This window comes from Arctopsyche grandis, chromosome 13, assembly GCF_051622035.1.
Source record: "Arctopsyche grandis isolate Sample6627 chromosome 13, ASM5162203v2, whole genome shotgun sequence".
Lineage (NCBI taxonomy): Eukaryota > Metazoa > Arthropoda > Insecta > Trichoptera > Hydropsychidae > Arctopsyche > Arctopsyche grandis.
In genome coordinates this window covers 12,616,489-12,628,605 of record NC_135367.1, presented here as the reverse complement: position 1 = coordinate 12,628,605, position 12,117 = coordinate 12,616,489, and the positions used below count along the sequence as shown (strand labels likewise).

At 35.4% G+C, this 12,117-nt stretch overlaps 1 protein-coding gene across 1 annotated transcript in view; it reads right to left on the bottom strand.

Annotated features, from left to right (window-relative positions):
* The window catches only part of LOC143921175 (suppressor of cytokine signaling 2-like), a 44,761-nt gene extending 33,556 nt beyond the window's left edge, over positions 1-11,205 (bottom strand). The window contains exon 1 of the mRNA XM_077444346.1: positions 10,876-11,205. The gene's annotated coding sequence lies outside the window, so the exon portion shown is untranslated. The remainder of the gene's footprint in view (positions 1-10,875) is intronic.
* Between the last annotated feature and the right edge of the window lie 912 nt (positions 11,206-12,117).

Here is a 12,117-nt window from a genome sequence, read left to right as displayed (position 1 = left end):
AGCATGAGTGAAACTCACGCTTCCGTAAGACCAATTTTGATGATATTTTAACCTTAGTTAGATATTATCGTGATTGTTACAATCCGACAGCTTATAATCGATTAAAATCTTAAATTGTTGTTTTGAGTGAAGTCGAAAAGTCTTTACGTTTATAATGGGTTCATGATATTAATGACTCGAAAAAAATTATTCAAATAAGAAACTCAGCAAAATTTCGTAAAATCAAACCGTGGATAGCACATGGACTAGTGGTATCTATAAGACATAAAGAAAGGCTTTACAAAGAAACAAAAAAAAAACCACTAGATATAAAATTAATTAATCATTTTAGAAGATACAAAAATAAATTAGTTTCTCTCATAAAAAATACTAAAGAAAAATATTATAAAAACAAACTTGATGATTCTGAAAACGACAGTAAGAAAGTTTGGATAATAATCAATGAAATTCTGGAAAATAAACAGAAAACTAAAAGTAATACCATAAAAAATATAATACAAAACAAAAATATAATAAACTGTACTGAGGAACCCAAAAAAGGAGCAAACGCTTTTAACGATTTCTTTGCAAATTTTGGAAAGAATCTAGCTGATAAAATAACTGTAAAAAAAAAAAAAATTATATTGAAAAAACTGCGAACATAGAAACTAAACTAGATCTCTTCGAACCAACCAATCCGTCTGAAATAGTACAAATTATATCAAATATGCGAGGTGGCTCTGCTTCGGGTTTTGATGGTCTCTCCGTAAAAACACTAAAAATAATTAAAAATTACGTTTCTACACCAATCTCTCATATTATAAACAATAGCTTTAAAACGGGAATTTTCCCGATCACATATAAAAAAACCATAATTATTCCAATATTTAAATCTGGTAACCCAGAAGATATCTCTAATTATAGACCTATTTCACTCTTATCAAATATATCGAAATTTTTTGAAAAAATTGCTAAAAAAAGACTAACTCTGTTTATAAAAAATAACTCGATCATAAATGAAAATCAATTCGGATTCACAGAGGGAAAAAGTACCCAAGATGCCATTGCAAAAATTTCATGTATTATCCAGAGTACCTTAGACAAATCAAATAAATGTATAGGAATTTTCATTGACTTAAAAAAAGCATTTGACAGCATTTCCCATAAAAAACTTGTATTAAAATTAAAAGAAAATGGCATTGACCTCATAGCCCTTAAATGGATAGAAAGCTATTTAACAGACAGACCTCAAATTGTAAAATTAAATCAAACATATAGTACACCACTTACAAGTATATTTGGCATTCCTCAAGGCACGGTCCTCGGACCATTACTTTTTCTAATATATGTAAATGACATTTTCCAACAGAAAATAAAGGGTGATTTAATCTCTTATGCAGATGATACTGTATTATTAGTAAAAGGCCAAACTTGGGAAATAGTTAACAAACTTGCAAATGAAGATATTAATACTTTAAAATCATGGTTTGATAATAACCTACTTACACTTAATGCAAAAAAAACAACATATATATTATTCTCATTACAAAAAATACCTATAGAAAAAGTTAATATTATAATCCATGATGAAAAATGTGACTATGTAAACTGTAAACTACATGATCCTGTTTGTACTGTAATCAACTCTTCTTCTGAAATTAAATATCTCGGTGTTATCATTGATCAAAACATGAAATGGACAAGCCATATTACAGAGCTAGTAAAGAGAATAAGGAAATGTATATATATATTTGTTAGGTTAAGAAATATTTTAAATGTGAAAATAATAAAAAATGTGTATTATGCCCTTGTCCACTCTCTGCTTATCTATGGAATTATAGGTTGGGGAGGATCCTACAAAAGCAATCTAAATTCAGTAAAAGTTTCGCAAAAAATTATTATAAAAGTAATACTTAAAAAAAACTCTACTTTCTCGACAAAATCGCTTTTTAAACTATTTCCAGTACCAAATATCGATGACATATTTAAGCAAGCTTCCATTATAAAAATGCGTAAAGAAAAAAATAACAAAGAATATCAAGAATTTTATAAACTAATGAGAAATGGAAACCAATTTATCACACCAAATTTTAAAACAACACAAATGCAAAACCATTATATTTTCCAAGCCATAAATAACTATAATAATCTCCCTTCTGAATTGCGCTGTATTGTTAACCAAACAGAACAAGTAAAAAAAATTAAACACTTTTTCAAAAAAAACTTGCACTGAAAAATTTTAATGTAATTTTTATATAAAAAATATTATAATAGATTTTAAGAATTTATAATAGAATCGTAGCTCCCTTATCAGGCACAAGAGCTACTCTTATCTGATAAGGAATACATGTCCAACTTTGTAATAAACATTATATCCTGTAAATATATGTATATGAATATAAAAAAAAAAAAAAAAAAAAAAAGGCATGTAAAAATGGGGGTGAAATTCGCACTTTCGACAGAACGACATTCATCAAATTTCTAGCACAGCTAAATACAATCATGACTAATATAATGCGACAGGTACTGATCGTCGAAAAACTCAAGGTTCAATTTTTTATAGAAATTACACATTTTATTTTGGGCCATTGAGGTTGCGACCCACCTCAAGGGGGAAGGCCCAGTTCTTCGCCACCCCTTTAGTGACTGTTGAACCTCGGTTTGTATCGATTCGTCAACCGTTACTGGGTCAAGCGCTCTATCTATGTGGAGTATCTTGAAAAATCATTACGATAGCCGTCTAGAATCCAAAGCGGGTGAATATGAACACCATTAAAATGGGACAATCGTCGGTGAGAAGTCAAACAAAGAAGAACAGAACACAATAGGCGAAAGTTGGAGTGTGGGACGAGCGCGTACATATAGAGATCCAAGGACGTAGAATAATATGTAGAATGGAATTCTGAATAATCACACCGTACTAGGAAACATGATAGTGTTGGGTCCGAGTTTCATAGACTGCACGTCTCTGTGCACACTTCCGGCGTATCACACGATTATGACATGGTCTCTCCGCCGCCCAGCTGGATGCCCAATTAAAGCCATTAGCTGAAGACTTCCCAGAAGAGTGTTGTGATGTTAAAAGCAGATAGAGACGAATCTACGATATATATGTTTATGCATTTACCAAGGTCTTGTTCCCGGTAGTGGAGTTGGTGTAGTTGACCTCATATGAACGCCAAGCTAAACAAGCAGCACAATTCAAAGGCATACAGCATCCTACCCAAGATTATCAACACGTATATTATTTATTCCCAAATAAATACATACTAGTACCGGTAATCAATTCAAAGCTACGCAACTTTTCTGAGACACCAAACGGATATGAATAAGGAAACTGCAAAAACGGATGTGAGAATTTACAGTTAAATGGTTACACGCAATTCAGTACATTGTTTCGCAAATAACTCAAATTACAGCTACAAAAAGTACAATGTGACACTCCACGGATCCGTGATTGAGTTCCAAAAACAAAACAACAATTTCAAATTTGACCAAACCTGAAAAATGCTCGGTATCCGTTTTAATTACAACGTATTAAGTGTGACAAATTTTTTTGACATCGATGGATACCGATGAACCATTATAGATAGTGACCTTCTCTACGTGCACATAGCACACTCGGTCCACCCCGTATGGCTGTTTACAGCAAATTCCTTCAAGCGTCGATCCTTGCGTGTTTTACATTTTTGTCCTGACTTTTGTTAATAATAATTAAATATGTAGGGCAGAATCCGCGTGAAAGATCAAAGCAAAATTACACAAACGGTTATCTTACACGCGATACGAATTCATCCGATATCCCAATAAACAGTTAATACGATTAACCACAGCCTACTTTGGTTGCAGATACAGCGAACGATTCCAAGAACTGTTTTTATGCAGAAGAAATCGTACGAATTTGTAACGCATGCACCATTTTAATCTCTTATCGACACGTGTTGCGTCCAATGTTTCTACGGTCAACTCTTCGGCCATGGACTACAGAATTGAAAAATCCCATCTCGGTGACCAGAGCAAAGTTCATACGTCACGGACGATTCCAGCGAAGTCGCATTCAATAATGTTAATTAGCCGCGGCCAGGATTTAACAACAGAACAACATGTAAAAAGAAAGTAGAAATAAATAAATAAAGATTTGGACGAATGAATGCCACCTTTAAATCAAACATCCCACTTTGCCTGAAGAAAAAGATCTTCGATCAATGTGTTTTGCCAGTGATGTAGTATGTGTATGAAACTTGATACATTGAACGAAAAGATGCTACACAAAGCCTAATGCATTCAAATAAGTATGGAACATTGTATGTATGTTCAACTTGACGAGGAAAGATAGGAAGCGGAATACTTGGTTGAGACGTATGACAAGGGTAGTGGATATAGCGGAGAGAGTGAAGAGATTGAAATGGCAGTGGTGGGTCACGTAGCTAGAATGGATAAAAGAAATGGGCGAAGTATTGAAATGCGGACAAAATAAGTGCTAGAATGGTACCAGAAAGAATGTAAAAAGGTAAAAAGAAGACCGTAAGAAAGATGAGTAGATGAAGTTAGGAAAATATTAATGTGGAGTGAGATGGATGAGAGTTGCGCAAAATAGAGACGAGTAGAAGGAAGCGTGTTGGAGAGGTCGTCATCTAGTAGTCGATAGTGAATGGCTGTAAATTCTGATGATGTAAAAAAAAGAAGCATATTCAACCTGTCTTGATTTTGATTGAACAATTTGAGGGCAAAATGTGCAAGCGATCATAAGGTCGAATGGTATGAATTGTTTCAGGATTATGCAAAATGCTTCCAACTCTAAATGCATATATTGACATTAGACCTTTTAGAAAAAAGGCGATCAATTCAACTTTGAAAGAAGGTACATATTTTGCTACGTTTAGCGACCATAATTCAACGCAGTATGCATTTCATTCGCAAGTTATTAACTGCCGAGTTCTTTCTCAGAAATGAGCACAATTCCAAACATTCTGATGTTAAATTGGCCATGACGGTAATGGCTACACAAGACTTTTAGTACAAAGAACACATAGCAATACTAGTCTAATTCCAATACCGTTACTGGCGAAAAAATCAACAGCAACACCAAAAATAACCAAAGCACGTATAGTAAGTAATGTGGAATTCGTACGCACTATCGGTATGCAAGTCTAAGGTCAAAGTACTAATTTAGCAGTACTTTCCAAGTAAGCATTTCCTGCAAGCTCTTTCAGACTATGCAACGCTTCCTAGGCTTTTCAAATCGTCATTACAAACGGTATACAGATCTTAGATTTTGAAATGTAAACAATCGCGACCCAGTTTCATAAGAGCTGCCATTCTTGATTAGCTCATAAAATGAACATAAAAATACACTACCGAGAATCACATTTGCTATTATGATACTTTTCAGGCAATTCTTATTTTCAAATGCGATTGTAAATCGCCAAGCACTCAAAATACAAAAAACGTTCATATGTAGTCCGAGATAGACTTCGATTGGGTAGCATTGGAATACAATAGAAACAGCTTAAGCTATAAATTGCGATCAATTATGGAAAATCTAATATGTCACTGCTCCATAATATAAGATTGTATTAAGTTTTAGATACATTGTCTATTTTATTGCAATATATGGCAGAGAAAATCTTTGTGTATTACTCTATCTGTAATGCGATCAATTCATAAATAAATAAGTGTTCCATAAGTTGATGGTATAATATGTATTATACTGATGATAATTGATTTGTATAATTCTCTGCTGCATTTTTAGTAAAATTTTGGATCATCATATGATGAATGGTTGCGAAACTTGAGCATTGAGCGACAGCATGCTGCACAAGGTCCAGTGCACTCAAAGAAGTATGGAACGCTGTATGCTTGGCATAGCAGACAAAGGTGGATAATCTAATGAGAGTAAAGAAATTAAAGTGGTAAAGGGTGTTCAATAGCAGTGGCCATGTCAATCATATAGCTAGAAGAACGAAAGAAATGCTCGAATGGTATCCAAAAAAAAAAGTAAAAGTTGCTCAAAACAGAGACGAATGGAAGCATGTTGAAGAGACCTTCATCTAGCAGTGGATGGCGAATGGTTGTGAATGATGATGATGATATGTATCAATCCGAATCAAAGGCCTGGGGATCTATAGACGACCCTACTTATCTCAGTCCTTTCCAGTAGTGTAATAAACTAATACGCAACCCCTAATAGTCCAAGTTTTGGACAATATATCTCATTAATGTGCTCACATAAACTTAACCGGTAAGTTAATAGCTACAATTCTCTTTCAACGCTTCAAAATTTAGAAACGTGGTGAGAATATCCAAAACTTTGCTTTGAAGGGGGATACAGTCTGGAAGTTGTACTGTGTACGTACTAGACATTACCTCGTATATCGACCCACAAGCACCACTCGCTCCAGACACCAAACAAAGCTACGTTCACACATTCTGGGTTGAGAAATGGATCGCACAAACCCCAAGTGGCCCAAGACAGAGAGCGAGTATTGAGTACTGGGTATATACTGTACAAGTGAGCCGGGGTTAGCGACCCGATGCGGCAACAAACCGAGAAAAACAAAAAAATATAAAAAAGAGAAAAAAAAGAGGAGGGGTCCAGAGAGCCGAGCGGTGGGTTCTGTTGCGCCGCCACTGCCAATTTAATACATTTATTTAGCCGGGCGAGTTTTTCCGCGAAACCTCAGCCAGACCGATTTCTGGGAAATCGACGATGCGAGAGAGGGAAAGCAGGCGTGTCGCAGTGCGGGTGCGAGAGGGACGCCGAGTGCTGTAACATAAAGACCTTCTCGAAGCGATGTTGCGGTGGCTTTTCGCGATTTCACCTCCCGATGTCAAAACGGAACTCGGAAAACGACGTTGTAGTTTTAAAACGTGATATTTTGCATGCTCATTTAAATTGCTTGGGTAGGTTTTGCTGTGCGAAAGATCGTGTGGTTAGATTATTGCGATGAAGAAAGGAAGTCCTCAAACGGTACCCATTGTGATGTTAAATGCACGATACAAAATGCAAGGAGATGGAGATTGGAACATTCATTTGAAGAGTGCTTCATACAGTATCTCAATCTTTTTATAACACTGAAATGATCATTCGTTGTTTCAATGCTGATCAAGCTAAGCCCGGTGTCCATTTTTTTTTTGTGTAACACGACTGACAAGTTATATATATATGTACTACAATTCAACATATCGATTTTTCTCAGCAAAAAAGTGCTTTCTATATCAATCCTTCTAATTATTAAGCAAATATTGGAAGTTGCCATTAGGTTCAGTATATAAAATGAAATCAAAATAAGCAAATAGGATTATTAAATCTCAAAATACACAAGGAAAAACGAGAATATATCAGAAATTTCCAGGCAGTGTTGCCTGGGATGGGAATTCCTGATTGATGGGGATTTTCTATTGTGAATTAAACCATGAATGTAGAAATATAGACGTTTCTATGATTCAACTGGGTATTCCAATGATTTCAGAATTAAAAAAAAAAAGATTCGAGTATTATGAATAGAAATCGGATAGGGTTCGGGGCAGAGGGATTTTGCTTCTGTCTACTTAGTAGAAAAACCATTTTTCTGCTTTTTTGTTGGAACTGTGTGTTGCTATTTGCCACTGCCTTGATGACCAGTCTTCAGCGTTGGCTGGGTGCTCGTCAAATAACAATAGACCACTACAAAGCAAGAGAGCAAAAAAAGCATGGTTGACAATAGTGAACTATTTTTTGTGACAAAAACATCGTCTCAACACCGATCTTTGCTGATGACCAGAGATCGGCGCGGAAATGCGCCAGCTCAGAAAAAAAATGTATCATCTTGTCAATTTCATTTGACAAGCAGAAAAAATGTTTAAAACTTAAAATGGAGTACGATGATCCGCCACTGGTTCAAAGCATATTACTATATGACGAGTTTCAGGACATTTTTCTACTGAAATCTGTATCAAATAATAGCTTATTAATATGTGTGGCATTTTTAAGTCCAGCGACCATATCTGATGTATCATCAAACAGCATAAATGATAAAACCAAAGCCAACCTGCACCAACTTTTGCACAAAATGTATTTATAGACATGTGCAGATTTGCATCACTCGACGAGGCCGGGTCGAGATCGGCATCAAATTTCCACAAATTTGGCGATATCAAAACCAAATCGCAACGGTCGACCTCTACACATATTGCACGCCAAAGCGAAACTAAAAGTCACATTGCTATTTCGAGATAAAACAATAAAAGTTCGACCACGCATATAGGTCACTTAATATACAAAACAAACACACAAAAGCGGCTAAATGTGTGTTGCAGCAATACCAACGAATGCCACATTTCGCACGGAGATAAGCGCTAAAATTAACACAATTCCCAGAAAAAGAGAGAATGTATGGACAATGCGTTATTATCGCGCGTTCCTCTCCCGATTTAAATAAATAGACATATGTACTGTGTCTTAAAAAGGTGAACAACGTTGCGATCGATGCGAATCTGAGAACCGGTCGTCAAACGATATCGATCGTTGAAACAATGGCAACACTGAACGAAAATAGACACGTCGCGAGGACAATAGAACCGAAATATGAACTGTGCACAATGCCCCTTTATGGACGGGGAAAATAGACTCTCATTGTACCGAAGAGTCAATGAAGTTTGTACCTCACCTTCTGCAACACGTGTAGTTAAAATACAATACAATATGAACAGTTCTTAGCTCAGGTATGGAATATTGAAAGCAGGGCTCATATTCGCCCTGAATTCTAGATATGTATGTATGGAAAACATCGTCGGTGACTGAAAAGGGCTATTCAATATAAATTTCTTAGTCACATGTACAATTACAGGCTTCCCAGACATTCCAACGAATGCTCATATTTGTTGGAGACTTCTCCCCTCTTGTTGCACCTGTTCAAAGGGCTGTAATGTGTAATGTTATGGCAATTATTATGTTGGGAATAATATTGCTTGAAAGGAGTCATCATAAATATAAATTATTTTAAAACACACGCTGTTGCTCACAGCTATAAATATGTATGGACGTTAAAGATTTTCTATGGATCAGAGCAAAGAGAGGCAATCAGTGGGCAAAACCAGTAGTACTCGCTACAACTTTTAACAATTTTAAAGTTTGCCGCTCAAAATTTAATTGTAAATATGGATCTAACCAATGCAATACTAGTAATATATGTACAACAGTGCTTTCACGAGACCTTGAACATTTTAGGGAGTCAAAAAAATCAGATTTTGGCGAGAAATCTGAGTCTAAGCCCTAAGGGAATAAAATGATGAATAGATTTAAACGAAATAGCGATAATTTCTGGATAAGTGCTGAAATGGCAAATACATCTCCACATCTCCATCTCTGGGAGACGTAAAGTTTCATTGCATTACATACATCTTTATCTCGTTGAATCTGGATTTAGTCAAGTTATTTATCTCCTCTCAAAAGCTCGTAAACGTCTTGATGTTGTCAATAGAGGCGATCTAAGTTTGTCGCTGAAAACATTCCAACCAGACATTAATAAGCCTCCTAGTTTGCATCAGGCATAGGGATCACATTAAATAAAGTAAACTTTCAATTTATTACATATTTTTGTTGCTATAAAATACCAAACTGAAAACTTTCAGCTACGTAAAGCTAACTAATACATTTTTTTATATATGTATATTAGATATATAAGAGCACTTTTGCACAGGTGAACTTGGAATTGTTTCAGAAACCAGACGTTTATTTCCAATATGTTGTATAGAGCTTATTGAAGATGTGATGTCACGTTTGGTTCTATAGAAAGTATCCGAATGGAAATACTAAAATGAGAAAGCATATATTTAGTTTATTTAGCTCAGTCTCTGCACATTGTAAAAAAGGGAAAAGGTACCAAAGCCACAGTATCGATCCAAAAACTTTGTCCCAAATTTCTTCAGCGTATGAATGAAACTTCACCTATGGGATAATAGTAACAATACGTATACGGTAGTTTGAAGTTACTGTACACGTGTACAAAAAAGCTTATGATTGATTGGACACTCAAGGTCTATTTTTCGAAGTCGTACAAAAAAGGAACGCTTTGATGATTTCAATAGCTATTCCACGAAAAACGCGGCCAAACGCGTGCCGCTACTAGTTACTTTGATATTTTGTTAACGTTTTTATTTTAACCTTGATAAGGCTAGTTATAAATATATACACGAACTTAATATTCTGCTTCATTACATTTAGCATCGAGAAAATAGCTTATATCGAGAAAAACTTATTCTTAAATTATACTTTTTCAAGAAAAAAAACTGTGTATGCATTATAATTGAAATAGAAATCAAGATATTTTAAACGAATTTTATTTTAAGAGAAAGTAATCATTATCTGATTAAAAAATTGCACAACATTTTCTCAGCACCTGCAATATGGAAAGTATTGAATTCATCTGATGATGAAATAGTGTACAAAGAGATAATACAATAGTTATTGATAAGCAATATGAATTTTATAAATGTACGTAAGTGTTGCTAGTGGTAAAATAAAATTTTTGTTTATTGTTTACCTATGCAAGCGCGACATAACCTACATATGTATGAATATACATTGAAAAAACTCAGAATGGATATGAATACATATTATTTAAAACATGGATATATGTACATAATATTCGAACGCACTCTAGCGTGTATAGTGATGTTTTGAAAACAAATTTGACATTTAAAATTCGGCCATTTTTTCTCTACGAATTCAATTCGATTGTTTTTAATTAGAACGAAAACACTTGAATGTAGGTAGTATACATTTCCACCGCTAGGTTTCGACTAAGCTGTCAAAATATTCGAAGCCTGAAATGTGTATACATATATAGGAAGGGGGAAGAGGGAAGGAGGAAGAGTTGCAGTCGATGCATACAAACATGTTATTGGTTTGTTTACCTCGTGTGGGTCGTCCGTCCAGTCAGCGGGGCGAGGCTGAGGCTGGGGCTGGGGCTGGGGGCGCAGTGGGGGGCGCAGCGCGGAGCCCCCTCGGGGTGTCGATGGGGGCGGAGGCCCTCGCTGGCGTGGCGGCCCCGTCCCTCGTCGGACCCGCACATGAGCGGGTGGCGGCGTCGCAGTGCCGGGGCTCCCGGGGCGCGGGGCGCGGGGGTCAGGGGCGCAGCGCTACCGGCCGAGACTCGTCCGCGTGTCGAAAGCGTGCGGCGCGGCGTGCGTGTGACACGACGTGCTCCGGCGAGCAGCATCCCTCAGCGGAGGCCGCTGGACACTGGCGGCTGCCGCTGGAAGGCCGTAACGCGCGCGCGCACAGCCATACACCCGATATGTCAACTTTTATTTCTTACGTACATTCATACTTTCAAACTTCAAAATTAGTTAGTTATAAATTGTAATCACCTATTAAATTCAATATCAATTGTGCAAATATTCATGCAATCATAGATAACCTCAAAAAATTACCACTCAAAACTTTTTATAGAAAATATAAAACTATCGATGAATTAAATAAACGGCTTATTCATCATATTTAACTATAATAAATTATGGACTATATTTTAATCTTTATGCTTTGTTTTTCCATTAAATAATGTCTCTAAATAAAAATATACGTAGAGAATTGTGTTTATCAATTATTATCAATTTTGCCATAGCCACACTTTCAGCGAAAAATAAAAATTGACGGAGCATAAAAGAAAGTCTCGAAAGAGGTGAGAAATTTTTTGTGATGGATTTTTAATGCTTGTCTATATATTTATTTATTATTTAAATCAATTGATGCTATTTATTAGAGATATATGAAGATATACATTACAAAATTTGTGCAATATATACTTACAGAAATTCGATAGAATCTCAATTAATCATCAATCATTAATTCAAATCGCTTATCTACTGAATTAAAATTCGAATAGATAATAAATTTAGAAATGGTCGAACTAACATGTAACTGATAAAATATTAATTACAAACGCAATCGGTCTTCTTCTGTTAAAAATTGTCATTTTATCTAATTTGAATGAAACTATTCCATAAAAAGATGGCGTCGTCGAATTATGTATCATTTTAACCACTAAATAAAATTGTCCTTCATTTTCCTCAATACTTAAATACATAGTAAAATAATCCCCTTTTCTCATTTTGATAATATTTTTCCTCAAAGTAGATGCAAATTCCTAAATTTTA